Consider the following 19,010-nt stretch of genomic DNA (forward strand, 5'->3'; position numbering starts at 1 on the left):
AGTCCATACACCAGTTCCATTTAACTCTGAATTTATGGCAATTAATAGACGAACTTACACTGCAATGAAGAAATTAACATGGATGCCGTTTTGACTGGCACTTCTCTTAATGAAAACAATTCCTTTTGACGTTTTCACATACACGTTGCACAATAAATCTACTGCTAGGCACTTTTAGTATTACACATTTACTTTACACTAGAACAATATTAATTTTGACAATAATAATACGGCGGCAAGACATGCGCGTCCGACACAAGTTACAGGAGACAACAGAAGAATGAGTAACTGTTCATCGAGAATATCTCGTACAACAAAACAAAATGTGTAAAAATGTTCTTCTTCTGTCCGTTTTTCGCGCCGCGGTTTTCAAAGTCAATAACTCACAGCATCTCTGACGGCGCTTCGACAATAAACAAGTTACGTCACAGGTCGTCCACCTTTTACATTTTCGCAAAGTTATTTGCTAACTGTAGCTGTTGCCGAGCGACTGCTCGATTAATGAATGATTTAAAATGATAAGGCAATCACATAATGTTACAAGGTGTGCTTGTCCCTAGTCCCACTGCTAATAACCGGTTCGCAACAGTTCATCTTGACACGTCTGTTCTCACAAGCCTTGTTTTCTGTGCTTTGGTAGCTGTGCTATCTGCCACTGCTGACCTTACAATGTGACGATCCTGGAGGGCGTCTGTGCTGTGTGGACATCCGGAACGTCATCTACGGTTGCGAGTATGTTCGCATGACCACTGATACCAGCAGCCTAGCACAACAATGCAGCACGTCCAACTTATGTGCCAGTTCTCCGAAAGGGCCATTCCGCCAATCGGAAGGTCAAAATTTGACCCCTTTAAACTCGTTCACTTGGCTGTGGGAAGCACGATTGCGTCTCCGTAGCACGGTTCAATGTTTTTTTCACACGGCTGCACATGAGACTTTCGGCTGTGTGCATTCCCTATAGAAGGGAAGGGTAGACACAGGTGGTGCTCTGGTAGCTATGCCACAAAGCTATTTGTTGGCGGACGACGCTGAAACCATTATCAGTACATCTGCAATATCCAGGGAGCATATGCCGTCATCGTATCAGAGTCGACGTCGTCTTTCCAGGTGTACTAATATTTTTCGGGCAGTGCATATGTCGGCACCAGTGAAGTGGCTAGCATTGTCACCCATGATGTGTTTTGCCGCACAGAAATTGTTACAGTAATCCTTGGTCACTTTCTCTGCCCTCTTGACAACCATATATTTTTAGTGCTTTATCTGAAAACTAGCTTAAGCAGTTAAACAGAGAACTGACTCGTTGCGATAACATATTAGACCTTATGGTAACAAACAGACCCGAACTATTTGAAACAGTTAAGGAAGAACATGGAATCAGCGATCATAAAGCGGTTACTGCATCGATGATTTCAGCCGTAAATAGAAATCTTAAAAAAGGTAGGAAGATTTTTCTGTTTAGCAAAAGTGACAAAAAGCAGATTTCAGAGTACTTGAATGCTCAACACAAAAGTTTTGTCCCAAGTACAGATAGTGTTGAGGATCAGTGGAAAAAGTTCAAAACCACCGTACAATATGGATTAGATGAGTATTTACCAAGCAAGATCGTAAGAGATGGAAAAGAGCCACCGTGGTACAACAACTGAGTTAGAAAACTGCTGCGGAAGCAAAGGGAACTTCACAGCAAACATAAACATAGCCAAACCCTTGCAGACAAACAAAAATTACGCGAAGAGAAATGTAGTGTGAGGAGGGCTATGCGAGAGGCGTTCAATGAATTCGAAATTAAAGTTCTGTGTACTGACTTGGCAAAAAATCCTAAGAAATTTTGGTCTTATATCAAAGTGGTAGGTAAGTCAAAACAAAATGTCCAGACACTCTGTGACCAAAATGGTACTGAAAGAGTGGATGACAGACTAAAGGCCGAAGTACTAAATGTCTTTTTCCAAAGCTGTTTCACAGAGGAAGACTGCACTGTAGTTCCTTCTCTAGATTGTCGCACAGATGACAAAATGGTAGATATCGAAATAGACGACAGAGTGATAGAGAAACAATTAAAATCGCTCAAAAGAGGAAAGGCCGCTGGACCTGATGGGATACCAGTTCGATTTTACACAGAGGACGCGAAGGAACTTGCCCCACTTCTTGCAGCGGTGTACCGTAGGTCTCTAGAAGCGCATAGTATTCAAAAGGATTGGAAAAGGGCACAGGTCATCCTCGTTTTCAAGAAGGAACGTCGAACAGATGTGCAGAACTATAGACCTATACCTCTAACGTCAGTCAGTTGTAGAATTTTGGAACACGTATTATGTTCGAGTATAATGACTTTTCTGGAGACTAGAAATCTACTCTGTAGGAATCAGCATGTGTTTCTAAAAAGACGATCGTGTGGAACCCAGCTCGCGCTATTCGTCCACGAGACTCAGAGGGCCATAGACACAGGTTCCCAGGTAGATGCCGTGCTTCTTGACTTCCGCAAGGCGTTCGATACAGCTCCCCACAGTCGTTTAATGAACAAAGTAAGAGCATATGGACTATCAGATCAATTGTGTGATTGGATTGAAGAGTTCCTAGATAACAGAACTGAGCACATCTTTCTCAATGGAGTGAAGTCTTCCGAGGGAAGAGTGATTTCAGGTGTGCCGCAGGGGAGTGTCGTAGGACCGTTGCTATTCACAATATACATATATGACCTTGTGGATAACATCGGAAGTTCACTGAGGCTTTTATCGGGTGATGCTGTAGTATATCGAGAGGTTGTAACAATGGAAAATTGTACTGAAATGCAGGAGAATCTGCAACGAATTGACGCATGGTGCAGGGAATGGCAATTGAATCTCAATGTAGACAAGTGTAATGTGCTGCGAATACATAGAAAGAAAGATCCTTTATCATTTAGCTACAATATAGCAGGTCAGCAACTGGAAGCAGTTAATTCCGTGAATTATCTGGGAGTAGGCATTAGGAGTGATTTAAAATGGAATGACCATATAAAGTTGATCGTCGGTAAAGCAGATGCCAGACTGAGATTCGTTGGAAGAATCCTAAGGAAATGCAGTCCGAAAACAAAGGAAGTAGGTTACAGTACACTTGTTCGCCCACTGCATGAATACTGCTCACCGGTGTGGGATCCGCACCAGATAGGGTTGATAGAAGAGATAAAGGAGATCCAATGGAGAGCAGCGCGCTTCGTTACAGGATCATTTAGTAATCACGAAAGTGTTACGGAGATGATAGATAAACTTTAGTGGAAGACTCTGCAGGAGAGACGCTCAGTAGCTCGGTACGGGCTTTTGTTGAATTTCGAGAACATACCTTCACCGAGGAGTCAGGCAGTATAACGCTCCCTCCTACGTATATTTCGCGAAGAGACCACAAGGAAAAAATGTGAGAGATTAGAACCCACACAGAGGCATACCGACAATCTTTCCTTCCACGAACAATGCGAGACTGGAATAGAAGGGAGAACTTATAGAGGTACTCAAATTACCCTCCGCCACATACCATCAGGTGGCTTGCAGAGTATGGATGTAGATGTAGATGTAGAAATAAGAAGCTATTTTACTTCCTGTGGTTCCTACGGTCGATTGTTCGATGAACAAATCTTGAATAATGAGGTATTACACAGACTATTAAAAGAAAAGAATGAGTGGTCATGGAGGCGAAATGCAGAGAGCATATTGTGTATAACGCCAATATTATCAGCTCGTAATATGACAAAAATTTAACCTAGGGTGTGATGCATCGGAATACAGTATGGGGCTTCAGTTGCATTAAAAAGAAGAGAAGACAGGAAAAGAAGTGATACAGACAGCGGCTTTTGGCTGTTAGATGTTAAACGCACATGAACAGAAGTATTCTGTAACGAAGAGGGAGGCACAGGCCGTAGGTTTCGGTTTCACGATGTTTAGGAATTACCTTGGCTGGCGAAAATCGAATGTAATGACGGGGAAATCCATTGAGATAAGCGAATTTGACAAAGGCATTACTATTACGCAGAGCCCGTGAACGAGTATCTCATAAAAAGATAAATCTGGTCGAATGTTCACGTGCTACTGTCGTGTCAATCTACGGAAAGAGGGAAAAGGACATTGGAACTACTACTAGGTACTAATGGTTGGACGTCCACGATTCTTCACAGAACGTTAGGTTCGGAGGCTTGTCTGTTCTGTAAACTAGGATAGATTGTTGGTGCACGCACAAGTGTTTGGAAGCTTACCGTTCATCGTACATTTTTGATCTAGGAGGTCCACAGCAGACCACTCCGACGTGTGCACATGTTGACACAACGACATCGCCATTTACGATAGCAGTGGGCACGAGACCATCGGGATTCGATAGTGGATCAATAGAATCGTGTCGGCTCTTCAGGTGAATCACATTTTTGCTACATTAGGTTCATGGTAGACTCCACAAACTCCGTCAGCGTGGTGAACGGCGGCTCTAAATGTGTAGCTCGCCACCGACACAGGATGGTAGGAGCTGTATTATGCTATGGGAGACGTTCTTCTGCGCTTGAACGGGACTCGTGGTAGTAATCGAAGACACGCCAACCACTTGCCTCCCTTCATGTTCGATGTCTTTCCCGACGGCGATGTGGTCTTTCAGCTGTACAATTATACGTGTCTCAGAGCCATAACCATGCTACAGAGGTTTCTGGATCATTATAGTGAACTTTCGTTCATGTCTCGGCGCCCAAAGTCGCCTGATATAAATCCAATGAACCTCCAGGCTGTAGCGTGGATGCTTAAGTTGTTCCCATTTGAACTTGGTCTCCACACATTGCGTGACCTTGCAAACAGTTGTACAAACGATTTCGTACCTCCGTGAGTTGCCCAGGGAGTTTGCTCTTGATGTGTCTCATGTACACATCACTGTTAATGGCAACTCCATGCTCGAGAAAATGTTAAGTCCCATAGTTCTTAGAGCCATTTGAACCATTTTGCTTGAGAAATTCGATTAATATCTGACTTTGGACATCGATAAAGATGATGAGCAGCACCTTGTCTGCTGAGAACACAGCTTGGAAGATTTTAGGAGGAGTTGCCAACATTACATTGTTGTTCCTAAATATCTCACTACATTATCCGAAAGCGGAACATGCCGGTTTCTACCAGTTTAGTTGTTAGGACGTTTCGTACCTTCCGATTTGAACATTTCTTATGTTTTCGCTCCTCCAAACTTTGTACGATTTCGTCCATATCGCCTAGGCAATCACCTTCCATTTCGAATAATTTGTTAGTTTCCGAGTGTCCAGAACACGTCCGACAACACAGCTTCCTTTGCTATGCCGCACAAGGGGCTGTTATACTGACTACAAGCTCTTTCTATCGTACCTGATGGGATCATTTTCTGTAATGCTTTCTCTACAGCCTGTTTTCTTGTTTGACTTATTTGATAAGGCTCCCTAAAATACGATTTATATTGTTTTATATCTACCTTTTAGGGTTGGTCCTGTTTATTCCCAAGTCCTTGACAAAAACGTTTCTGTATTTTCCTACTAAGTCGGTTAGCTGTTCGGCTTCTTCACATGATGAGGTTTCAGACCCATTAATTATTCTGTTAATCCTACTCAGTGGTTTCTCCTGACCCTCACACCTCTATCTTAACCTATTGTTACAATAATTGATTTGTGTTCCCGGGGTTTGATTTATGACACCCTGGGGATAATTCATCGTTCAAAGAAACCTGTCATCCCTCTCCCTCCCCTCTTCCTCCACCGTCCATCTGGGAAAAAGAGTACTATTTTTTGTCAGTCCCTCCCCAGTTCAGTCTTGAGCCACTTTTCTCCCTCCTGAGAAAAGCACAGCTCTCCCCTCCTCACCCGATGCTAGCCGCCATTTTCAGTACTAACTATCACCTACCATGTGCCACAAGTTGGAGTGCTTTGATATTCCATAGCTGGAAAATCACCTCTGAACTCTCTCCAGTGGCTACTTCCTGTACTAACACCTGCGCTTAAAACCTGTAGACCCAGCATTCCTTTGACCAAGAAACTCCAGACTCGCTTTCTGTCTCTGTCTCTCACAAGTGGTTACTTTCTGTTTGTGTGAAGAAATGGAAGAAGCAACACGTCCTCAGACTCATTAGGAGGTTTTCATCCCTCCTCAGAATACTGTGTTCATATTGGCTAATGCTGGGGCAAAGGAAGAGCTAACGCGATTGCGATATTAAAAATTGGCGATAAATAGTAAATTTGTACTATGCTATCAAATAAATTGTTTAAAAATTTACAGGTCTCAAAAATACGCTTCAAAGAGATCTTTGGTGTGAAGTGACGTGTGCTGGACTGCTGTTGAAATTGTTCGTCAATATTTTATAAAGTTTTAGTCTTCAGTTATTTATTTTAAAGTTTATTTGTGTTAATATTTGCTGTAAAAGTAAGTTATTAGTGGATTTGCATTTATCTCAGTCTTTCGTTCTGCTTTATTGACTCGACTGCTGTGTTATTCGTGAGTGTGCTTACGTCGATTATCCAAGTCTCACGCCTCAGCAGTGGGTTTACACTTCGCGACTTGCGGTTCCAACTGTACCATTTATAAAGCTAAGTACTGACATAATTGTTCGTGCACGGTATTCGAATATTAAATTTAGTAGTTTTCAATCGTTCATACAAATATTAGCAGTGTGTATACATTTCGCGGCTTGCAGTTGCGGCTTTAGTGTTTCATAAGTCTGACAAAGTTGTTTGTGCACTGTTATACAGTTATTAAATTTAGTAGTTTCAACGGTGTCTTGAGCTGTTTGTGGCGAAATAACGGTTTAATAAGGATGGTAACCTTCGCTCACTGTGTTTTTTAGAGTTTTCTATGCGTTGAAGCAGTTTAGTAAATTTCGTGCTGTAGTTGTCACCTGACGTTTCTTATTGTTTCTGGTGAAATATGTTAGTAAAATATTCACTCACTGTTTTAACTATGTTGGGTGTTCAAGTGCCACCTGAATATTTGGTTTTAGTCAATAAATTGTGTGAAGTTTTGTTGGTGTTAGTATTAGTTGTTGTTTATTAATAAAAGTTGTTGCTTTCTTAGTAGAGAGAGAATTTCGAGACCACTATTGTTAGTTCTATAAATAGTTCTACTAGTGTAACTGAGTTTAGTTAACGCAAACGTTTAGTTTTTTTTCAGTAACAACAAAATTTTACTACAGGTGAGAAGTGTGGTCTTTGTCGTAGGTTTGTGAGTAGTGGCGTACTATGTGGGATTTGTTCAAAGTATTTTCATTAGGGGGAATAATATGGGGAAGCCAGTGGGTTTTCTAGCGAGATCATCTACTCGGAATGCAGAATCTGTAGTAGAAGTAAGTTTCTAGAGAAGGAGCCTAAGTAAGATCTGTGCTGTTCAGGTGCACTTACAAGACGCAAAGGAAGAACTAGGTAGCTTGTGCAGAGTGAAGGGTGCTGGAGAATGAAAACTCGGAGTTGGTAAGAAGGCAGCTAGGAGGAGGAGGTATTCAGTCAGTTTACTTTGCTTATATGCAATAGATTTGACCAACTGTCAGAGGTGAGTGGAGTGGAGCCTCTTGTAGCTGTAAGTGTAGGAAACATGCAGCAGTCCTCAGCAGTTATGAGGTCTAAATCTGTTGCAGAGTGTAACAGAAAGAAGAAGGTTCTGCTGCTGGGAAGTTCGTACTGTAGAGGTGTGGGCGAGCAGTTGCAGGAAATGTTGGGGAGTGAGTACCAGGTCACCAGCATTGTGAAGCCTAGTGCAGGTTTGGCTGAGGTAACTGACACCGTATGGGAGTTATGTTGGAACTATTCGAAGTTTCAGGTAGTGATAGTGGGTGGAGCAGGGAACAGTCTTGATAGGGAAGAGGAATATGATGTCGGTGGTGACCTGGTAAAGATAGTTACTCATACTGGTGTCACTAATGTACATTTTGTGCAACTGTTTCAGCTTCATGATTGACCTCATCTTAATGCGGCTGTTAGGCTTGTTAACAAGGGGCTCGAGAAGGTACTGATCGAAAAGGATATGGGTCACACTGCAGTGGTACCAGTTGAGTCTACCAGTAGATCAGGTTCCACTAGGTATGGCCTGCACCTCAATAGGTGTGGGAAGGGGAGGCAGGTAAAGGTTATAGGTGACAGTGTAGTGGGTGGTGGTGTGATCACTTTGGAAAAATTCCTTTACAAGTTGGTGTTAGAACTGCACCGTTATTAGATTTAAGTGAGCTGATAGGTGTACCTGCCTAAAGAATGTCCGTCTAACAAAGGAATCGTCTTGGGAGGAGGTCAGGTATCCAAGTAGAGACTAAATTAGCATATTTCATCAAAATAAAAGAGGCATTAGAGATAAAGTTAGTGAACTGCTTACAGATTTGGTATATTACTGGTATATTGAAGCACCACTTAAATAATTTGACAATTAAGAAGCTTCCTTCACCAGGACACAGATTAGCTGGCTGTGTTTCAACGAGTTCCTTGTGGAGTGTGGGAGGGCCATGTACATAAAAATCAGTACTCCTTTTGAGTCGACAGACGTATCACGAATTGCACTGAACAGATATTTGAATGTTCTACAAGGGCAGTTGAATTTAGTGAAACTAAAGTTCTAATTGTTGTTGATTATAGATCCTCTAACTCTGACTTCATAGCATTCCTTCTCAAGCTAGAGAGGGGTCTTGGTTCACTTCATAGGAAATACCAAAAATTAGTTACATGTGGTGACTTCAATGTTAATTTCGTATGTTACTGTGCAAGAAAAAGGATGTTGGTAGATCTACTAAACTCATATGATCCGATGCAGATAGTGTTTTTTCTAACTAGAGTGCAGGGGAACAGTTGCACAGCCATGGACAATATTTTTATTCAGTCTTCATAACTAGATGGCCATTCTGTTGGTAATAGCGTAAATTGACTACGGTGCACAAATTTTAACACTAAAGGGCTTTTGCACTCAAACAAATGTCACATATGATTACAAACTATGTAGGAAAGCTAATCCAATGGCAATAGAGAGTTTCTTAAACCTCTTTATGGAATAAGAGTGGCAGGATGTTTATAGTGCCGATAACACATATGACAAGTATAATGCTTTCCTTAACACATTTCTCATGCACTTTCAGAGTTGCTTTCCAGTAGAACGTTCTAAACGGGGTACTTGCAGTAAAAGGCAGCCTGGGTGGCTGACTAGTGGGATAAGGATATCATGTAGAACAACGCGAGATTTATATCAAAATGTTAGAAGCAGTCACAGTCAAGCTGCAGTAGCCCAGTACAAACAGTACTGTAAGGCGCTAAAAATGATTTTAGGGAGGCAAAGGGTACGTGGTACGCAAATAGGACGGCTAATTCACAGGATAAAATGCAAACCATATGTTCAGTTGTGAGGGAAGTGTCTGGTCAGCTGCACAAGGTCGGAAATATAAAGTCAGTTTGCCGTAAAAATATTTCTGTTACTGGTAAGTCAGATATACGTACAGTATTTAACAATTATTTTATGAGCATTGCTGGTGAGTTGAATAAAAACTTCGTTTCCACAGGGAACCACATAACTCTTGAAAAATGCCTTTCCGAGACTGATGTCTGAAATGCTCCTCTGTGATACTGATATAGGAGATATCGATTCAATAATTAAATCACAGAAGATCACTGTCATGGAGGGCCTAACAAAATATTAATGTACTGTGCTTCACGTGTTAGCCTAGTACTTAGCAATATTTGTAATTTTTCCTTTAAGAATGGTGAGTTTCCTTAACAATGAAAGTAGTCAGTAGTAAAGCCGCTTTATAAAAATGGGAGAAATGGATAATGTTGACAATTTTAGACCTGTGAAATCTCGTTGAATCGGGTGTACTGCCGGTGGTCTGCGTTTTTCTAACTCAGTATTTCGACGTCGTACCTCGGCGTCTTCATCAGGTGCTTCCTGTGACTGAACGACAGGCTGACCGTGTCCCGTATTTATGTCTGGACGGTGTCTGGTGTTCCCTACGCCTTCCGTTCCTGCTGCGATCGTTTCGGTCGGACGCCAGATGTTCCGTCCTCCGTCCGCGCCCGCTTCCGCTGTTTTCCCCGGTGGCGGCCGTTTCATGGCGTACCCTACTAGGTCCGCGCCCGCCAAGTGTGTTCCTAGCACTGTCGACAGGCTGCGTTTGCTGTTGGTGACCGTTCCGACTTTCTCCAGCGCCCCTGTCATTCTCCTGGTCTTGTGTTTGCTTCCGATGTTTTTGCAATAGGTCCAAAGCCGGGTTCCACGCCGTGCTGAGTTGGTATCCAGCTTCTCGGTTTATCAAGTTCTCTGTGATCTTGATTTCAATCGATTCAGCGATGACGCTGTCCCAAAATTTGGGGGTCTGAGGCAAGATCCTGGTGTGCTCAAGTTCCAACCAACATTCTGCTATTGCCGATTTAGTGGCTTGTCGCAGCCTGGTATGCCTTTGGTGCTCTTTACATCTTATATCAACGGTCCTGGTGGTCTGGCCAATGTAAGACATATCGCATTCACATGGTATATGGTAGATACCAGGTTTTCTCAATCCCAGATCATCCTTAAACGTTCCAAGAAATGCCCTGATTTTGTTTGTTGGGCAGAACACACGCTTGATATGGTTCCTTTTCAGTATTCTGCTGATCTTAGCAGATATAGGTCCTGCATACAGTAGAAAGGCTACCCTCCTGGTCGCTTCTCCTTGTTCTTCTCCCTCAGTATCAGGTCGTCTGGACGGATGAAGCGCCTTACAGATGTCCCTTGTTGGGTATCCATTGTCTGCGAACACTTGCCGTAGGTGTTCTAACTCTGCTGCCAATCTGTCTAAGTTGGACAGTGTTTTGGCTCGGTGAACATTTACCGGATGGTAGCAGCTGTCAGCCCGTAGGTATAAGTCGGTATGTGTAGGTTTTCTATACACACTATGGCCTAATGTGCCGTCTGTCTTCCTTTTCACCAGGACATCCAGGAAAGACAGTTGACCATTATTTTCTAGTTCCCTTGTGTACTTAATGCTGGGTTGTTTCGAGTTAAGATGACCAACTAACTCGTGCAGTTTTTCCTGACCATATGGCCAGATGACAAACGTGTCATCAACGTACCTAAAGAAACAGGTCGGCTTGTAGGCAGTGGTCGTAAGTGCCTCATCCTCGAATCTCTCCATGAACAGATTTGCCACTACCGGAGATAAGGTACTACCCATCGCCACTCCTTTAGTCTGTTTATAAAATTGGCCTCCACTAGAGAACGACCCCACCGATAGAGTGAACAGGAAAACCATACTTCTGCTGAAGGAAACAGGCTGGCCTGAGAAAGTTGTCAAACACCATGTCTCATAATGACGACATTGCAGCATGGTTCCCAATTTCTGTATCAATGCTAAACTTTGCGAGTGCTGTATACATGTGGACATACCGTGAACCTTGTTACCCTGCTTACATAACATGACACAAATACTGTTTTGTAATGTGGGAAATACACAACAGCAGAGAGAAGGTGATAAAAACTATGTTCCTTATGCGAAACACTTTATAAATTCGCTAAGATTTAGTTACGACTGGCCATCTCTCTCTATGTAGATAGGAGTCACAAAGTATTCTCGAATTCGTAACATAACGTCGGATATTGAAAGATCTCACCAATACCTTTGATGATTATCACCCCAACAAACGAATCATATCCATAGCAGCACTGTGTCCTCTATTTCGATAGTGAGCTGCCCATTCATTGAACCTATTGGCTAAGCACCCCGAGCCAAACTCTAGATGGTCTCTCGCTCTATGCATCTCGTAACTCTTTCTCTCTGTCTTTAAATACCACCCCCCCCCCCCTCCCCCTGAAACATTGTCTCCAGATTAATTAATTTTAAACTGACCAAGAGTAGTAAGGCATTATACCCGCTATTTTCGACGTCTTGTGAAGGAACAGAACGTGCTCAATTCCATGTAATCAATAAACTCTGATATTTTGCTTTTGGAAAGAACATAACATCTGTTACAGACTTGTACAACCGACGATGCTAGAGACACAGATCGGTATTCTGAATTCAGTACCATAACTGCCATTCTGCGAAGACTTTACATACCAGCATGATACATTAACGATCACAGAAGCGCATCATTAAAATGGCAAATGTTGTAAATATGAACTCTGTAACTTTCTTTTTTTAAAAGATATAGTAAATTTAAAATATCACTATTTTCATTTGACCATCAGATCGTAATTTCCTCCACACCAAACACATTGAACGCTGACAGCATAACACCTCATTGAATCAATAGGTAATAGAATTTTTTTTGTAAAGTTTAGTGCCTAATAGCTACTTTTGTTCTTTATTTATTAATCAGAAAGCACTGGCCATGGTATTCAAAGCTAAGAAGGAAACTGTATTGGCTTTATGTAAAAGAATTTAACGTTTATTATGTAATGGATATTATTTTTACTTTATTTAGAAGGTGAAAGTAGTCAAGCTTTGATTATTTAAATATGTTAAAATGTGAAATACTGTAGAATAAGCTGTAGCCAATTAGATGGACGGCTTCAGGAAAGGGAACTGCCTTAGTCAGTTGAGCGAGGATATTCAGCGCGCGGGAAACGCTGCTGGGGACGGGCTCAGACACAGTGCTGGTGCAGACGTGAAACCGGACAGTTCGGCTGGCGACACCAAAGGGGACAGCTCGGATGCAGACGCGAAAGCGGACGGTCGGTCTTTAGGCAGCTAGGAAGTTAAAAAATGGTTCAAATGGCTCTGAGCACTATGGGACTTTGCTTCTGAGGTCATCAGTCCCCTAGAATTTGGAACTACTTATACCTAACCAACCTAAGGACATCAGACACATCCATGCCCGGGGCGGGATTCGTACCTGCGACCGTAGCGGTCGCTCGGTTCCAGACTGTAGCGCCCTGATCCGCTCGGCCACCTCGGCCGGCAACTAGGAAATGAAACAACTTAGATAATTTCGCGTTGTGTGATATCGCGGGAATCTAAACGGTTATCAGCCGCGCGCCTGGTGTGAACTCTAACTTATTGCCTAGGTAACTTGTATTTCGCGACGAGATTGTGAATGATTGAACTGTTGAGCCAAGACATTTCGACGAAGAGGAACCACATGCGAGCCCGAACATCTTTTGGGTGTTAATTCGCACTATGATCTTCCATTAATATGCATACCTCATATAATTGCCACTTGTAGCCATACCACGAGTATTTGTTATTATTTTCTTAAATATTTTGTCAGGATGTGTACTACGCAAAATGAACTTGTAACTATCTCACTATTTTGCTAATACGTCTAACCACTGCGACATGCACTTTGATAGGTGTATGGGCTACTGTAGGTCAGTATGTAGGATTATGCATTACGAATAATTTTGTCTTGCCTTCTATGCTTAAGCCTTTATGTCTTGTTAATTTAGCATGTATGCTAATATTAAATTCACAGACAGACTAATGCCACATTTCCTGTCACATATTAAAGAGAACTGATATACTCACAGACAGACTGATGCCAGATTTCGTAACAATTAATATACTTACAGGCAGACTGTTGATACCCTTCCATTGTGTTGTATAGAATTGACATGTAATAATGAACAGCACTATGGCTTTCTCAAGTTTATGATTTTAATTAGGATATTGTATCTTTACTGTTCACTAGTCTCACATTTACTAAAAGTTGTCATGTAGCAATACAGACTATAGGCTGATTTATAACTTGCATTGAGATACTGCTACAATTAATAGGATGTGTTCCACTACCATACCTGTCTTATGGCGTCCCATCTTCCGTGATCCAGTTTACTCCCTCCGCTGATGGCACTGGAACTACTGGATATCATCATTCATACTTCAGTCATTGTGGCTCCTGGTAGCTGAGTGGTCAGCGCGACAGAATGCCAATCTTAAGCGCCCGGGTTCGATTCCCGGCTGGGTCGGAGATTTTCTCCGCTCAGGGACTGGGTATTGTGTTGTCCTAATCATCATCATCATCTCATCCCCATCGAAGCGCAAGTCGCCGAAGTGGCGTCCAAACGAAAGACTTGCACCCGGCGAACGGACTACTCAACGGGAGGACCTTGTCACTCGACATTGGGCTATGCACACTATGGATGGACGGAGTATCTTCGGTTTCAAATGTAGTAATGGTGATCATCATCACAATACTGATGTACTGAGATTAACCAACTTTGGGTGTTGGTAAATATGGTGTCAGGAACCTGAGCCATGTGGCTCGATCAGCGATATTCCCACCGCCGGGATGGGTCATCTTTCCGGTGGTGTGCGCAGAGCGCGCGGTGGCGCCACCTACCGGGCCAGTCGGGGAGCGACGGGTAAGCTCTAGCAAGTAGCGAGGATTTTTTGCTTTGGGGCGCGTCGTTTGGGAAGTCTGGCGGACAGTGCAGGTGCCGTGCGAGGGAGCAGGAAGAGGACATCTAAAAGGGGTTGATTACCCAGTTGACGGCACGGCAGCAAATGTCGCCTGCGTGGAAGCAGTCACGTTACTGGGAAGCCGTTGGTATATTTCGCTTCCTCCATGTCTCCTGGCACCGTGATCTACAGCGGGTGCCTTCATCGAGCAAGCAAGAGGGTAAGGGCCTTGCTTGTACTGTAAATTGTGGCCGGAATTGTCTACTGGGTTCAGTGCTGTTGACTTAATTTTTTTGGCCGGTCGTTGCGACTCCTACAGAGTCTGTCTTCGAATGTTTTAATTTCAACTTGCTCAGTACGCAAGGTTCTAGTGAGAGCTGTATGTGATGTGATGATTCACATTTAATAGGGCCTGGAGTGCTGATACATTCTATTTGTAGATTGCTACTGTCGGTGTTAACCGCCATTGAAAACAGTTTTGCTGCTCCTTGTCTAAGTGCTGCCTGGTTATTGTATATAGATCACAGGACGGAGTTAAGCTGGCCGTGTATCTAGTTCGTTCAAAAATGGTTCAAATGGCCCTGAGCACTATGGGACTTAACAACTGAGGTCATCAGTCCCCTAGAACTTAGAACTACTTAAACCTAACTAAACTAAAGACATCACACACATCCATGCCCGAGGCAGGATTCGAACCTGCGACCGTAGCGGTCGCTCGGTTCCTGACTGTAGCGCATAGAACTGCTCGGCCACCTCGGCCGGCGCCTCACAATTCAGGTGATACAGTTTCTGAAATGTTCAAAGACAACTTTAGTTTGATTTCAAACACGTACCCGACTAAAACGATAATAGTTGGTGGTGACTTTAATTTTCCCTCGATATGTTGGGGAAAATACATGTTTAATCACGAAGGTACGCATAAAATATCATCCGAAATTGTGCTAAACGCATTCTCTGAAAACTACTTCGAGCAGCTAATTCATGAGACCACGTGAATAGTAAACAGTTGTGAAAACACACTTGACCTCTTAGCAACAAGTATCCTGAGTTAATAACGAGCATCAAAACCGATGCAGGGATTAGTGAACACAGGGTTGTCGTAGTGAGACTGAATATTTTAATCCCCACATCCTCGAAAAATAAGCGAAAAATATACGTATTCAAAAAAAGCAGATAAAAATTCACTTTACGCCTTCCTGAGGGACAATTTCCACTCATTCCAAATTAATAATATAAGTGTAGACCAGATGTGGCTTAATTTCAAAGAAATACACTACTGGCCATTAAAATTGCTACGCCAAGGAGAGATGCTGATGATAAAAGGGTATTCATTGGGCAAATATATTATACTAGATCAGTACCCAGAACAACCACCTCTGGCCGTAATATCGGCCTTGATACGCCTGGGCATTGAGTCAAACAGAACTTGGATGGAGTCTACAGGTACAGCTACCCATGCAGCTTCAAAACGATACCACAGTTCATTATGAGTAGTGACTGGCGTATTGTGACGAGCCAGTTGCTCGGCCACCATTGACCAGACGTTTTCAATTGATGAGTGATCTGGAGAATGAGCTGGCCAGGGCAGCAGTCGAACATTTTCTGTATCCAGAAAGGCCCGTACATGACCTGCAACATGCGGTCGTGCATTATCCTGCTGAAATATAGGGTTTCGCAGGGATCGAATGAAGGGCAGAGCCACGGGTCGTAACGCATCCGAAATGTAACGTCCACTGTTCAAAGTGCCGTCAATGCGAACTAGAGGTGACCGAGACGTGTAACCAATGGCACCCCATACCATCACGCCGGGTGATACGCCAGTATGGCGATGGCGAATACACGCTTCCAATTGAGAGTTATATGCCAAATAAATTAACAAACGACGAAGCTGATCATCCTTGGTACACATAACGGGTTAGATTACTGTTGCAGAAACAACGATACAAACATTCCAAATTTAAACAGACGCAAAATCCCCAAGATTTTATATCCTTTACAGAACCTCGAAATTAAGCGCGGAGTTCTATGCGAGACGCCGATTACAGTTTCCACAACGAAACTTTGTCTCGCAACCTCGCAGAAAAACCAAAGTGAATCTGGTCGTATGTGAATTACGTTAGCGGCAAAAACCAATCAATACCTTCTCTGCGCGATGGCAATGGAGATACTATCGAAGACAGTGCAGCCAATGCAAAGTTACTAAACACAGCCTTCCGAAATGCCTTCACGAAAGAAGACGAAGTAAATATTCCAGAATTCGATGCGAGAACAGCTGCCAACATGAGTAACGTAGAAGTAAATTTCCTCAGAGTAGTGAAGTAACTCAATTCACTTAATAAAAGCAAGTCTTCTGGTCCATACTGTATACCAATTAGGTTACGTTCGGAGTATGCTGATGCATTAGCTCCATACTTAATAGTCACATCCAACCGTTCGCTCGACGAAAGATCCGTACCCAAAGACTGGAAAGTGGCACAGGTCACACCAATATTCAAGAAAGACAGTAAAAGTAATCCACTTCTTTATTCACATGAAGTGCTGAGTGCTATTGACAAGAGATTTCAGATCGATTCCGTATTTCCGGAAGGCTTTTGACACTGTACCACACAAGCGGCTCGTAGCGAAATTGCGTGCTTATGGAATATCGTCTCAGTTATGTGACTGGATTTGCGATTTCCTGTCAGAGAGGTCACAGTTAGTAGTAATTGACGGAAAGTCATCGAGTAAAACAGAAGTGATTTCTGGCATTCCCCACGGTAGTGTTATAGGCCCTTTGCTGTTCCTTATCTGTATAAACGATTTGGGAGACAATCTGAGTAGCCGTCTTCGGATGTTTGCGGATGACGCTGTCGTTTATCGACTTATAAAGTCATCAGAAAATCAAAACAAACTGCAAAACGATTTAGAAAAAAAATCTGAATGGTGCGAAAAGTGGCAGTTGACCCTAAATAACGAGAAGTGTGAGGTCATCCAAATGAGTGCTAAAAGTAACTCGATGAACTTTCGGTTACACGATAAATCAGTCTAATCTAAAAGCCGTTAATTCAACTAAATACTTAGGTATTACAATTACGAACGACTTAAATTGGAAAGAAGACATAGAAAATGTTGTGGGGAAGGCTAACCGAAGGCTGCGTTTTATTGGCAGGGCACTTAGAAAATGTAACGGACCTACTAAGGAGACTGCCTACACTACGCTCGTCCGTCCTCTTTTAGAATACTGCTGCGGGGTGTGCGATCCTTACCAGATAGGACTGACGGAGTACATCGAAAAACTTCAAAGAAAGGGAGCACGTGTTGTATTATCGCGAAATATGGGAGAGAGTGCCACGGAAATGATACAGGATTTGGGCTGAAAATCATTAAAAGAAAGGCGTTATTCGTTGCGACGGAATCTTTTCACGAAATTACTATCACCAACTTTCTCCTCCGAATGCGAAAATATTTTGTTGACACCGACCTACATAGGGAGGAGCGATCACCACGATAAAATAAGGGAAATCGGAGCTCGTACGTAGAGATATAGGTGTTCATTCTTTCCGCACGCTATACTAGATTGGAATAATAGAGAATTGCGAAGGTGATTCGATGAACCCTCTGCCAGGCACTTAAATGTGATATGCAGAGTATCCATGCAGATGCAGATGTAGATGTAGGTTAGAGGACAGGTCGTGGGCTATGTTTGCCCCTAAGCCAACTACCTTCAGTGAACTTGACACTTTTATCAGACCGAAGGGCTCCATTTTGCTGATAGCAAGAGAGCCAGGGTGCGAGAGGCGGATCCTGTAACTACCTGGGTGCAACCTGATCGTATTGAAGGAAAGATAAATGATGTTGGGGATAGGAGCTGTTTTCGTTGTGGAGGTTTCGAGCATTTGGTGCGTGCTTGTCTGGAGGGACGGAAACCGCGCCCGAGTAGCTGACAGTTAAGGAACAGGGACACCTTTTGTCAGGAGCGTCCGATGAAGCGATGTAATCGCATAAGAACAGTTGGTAGCCAGTCTCTGCCGCTTGTGTGCGGCACCTTTGACTATGAACCAGTCTGTGTGTTAGTAGATTCCGGCAGAAGTGTGTCCTTATTAGATCATCAATGGTATCAGAGGTATCGTTCAGTATGCAAGATATCTCCATTGCAACCGACCTCAGAGGGACGTTCTGCGGTTAATGGGCAAAGGTTGCCCCTCATCGGCTGCTCTCGGGGAAGTAAATCGATACAGGGGTTTTCGTGGCTGATTCATTTGTTAGTGGTGGAAGACCTGTCCGTTAATTTGTTACTAGGCTGCAATTCGATGCAACGGATGGGTTTGGTGTTAGATTACGCGAGTAGGATGTTTCAGTTTCGGTTCGCATCTTCGAAGAAGTTTAGTTTGTGTTCATGCCAGGGGCAGAACGAGGTAAACAATATTTCTGTTCAGGATTCTGAATTTGGGCTCACTTATTTGCCAGGTAGTCAGGCAGAGGAATTATTTGCGCTTCTGAGTCCTTATCCTGATGTGCTGACTAATAAGTTCGGTGTGACTCTAAAATTCGTTGCCATATCCGCTTGACCAATGATGATGTGCTAATTTGACAACCACCGTACAGACTGTCACCACCGAAGATGGAGGCGTTGCGCCATTTAGTTTATAAGATGTTGGAGGAAGCAGTCATCAGGAAGTCGACTTCTCCTAATGCTTCTCCGATGTTTTTGCTGCCTAAGGCATAGGCTGGGTATCGCTCGG

The sequence above is a fragment of the Schistocerca nitens genome, chromosome 3 (genome assembly GCF_023898315.1).
Source record: "Schistocerca nitens isolate TAMUIC-IGC-003100 chromosome 3, iqSchNite1.1, whole genome shotgun sequence".
In the NCBI taxonomy this organism is placed as follows: Eukaryota; Metazoa; Arthropoda; class Insecta; order Orthoptera; family Acrididae; genus Schistocerca; species Schistocerca nitens.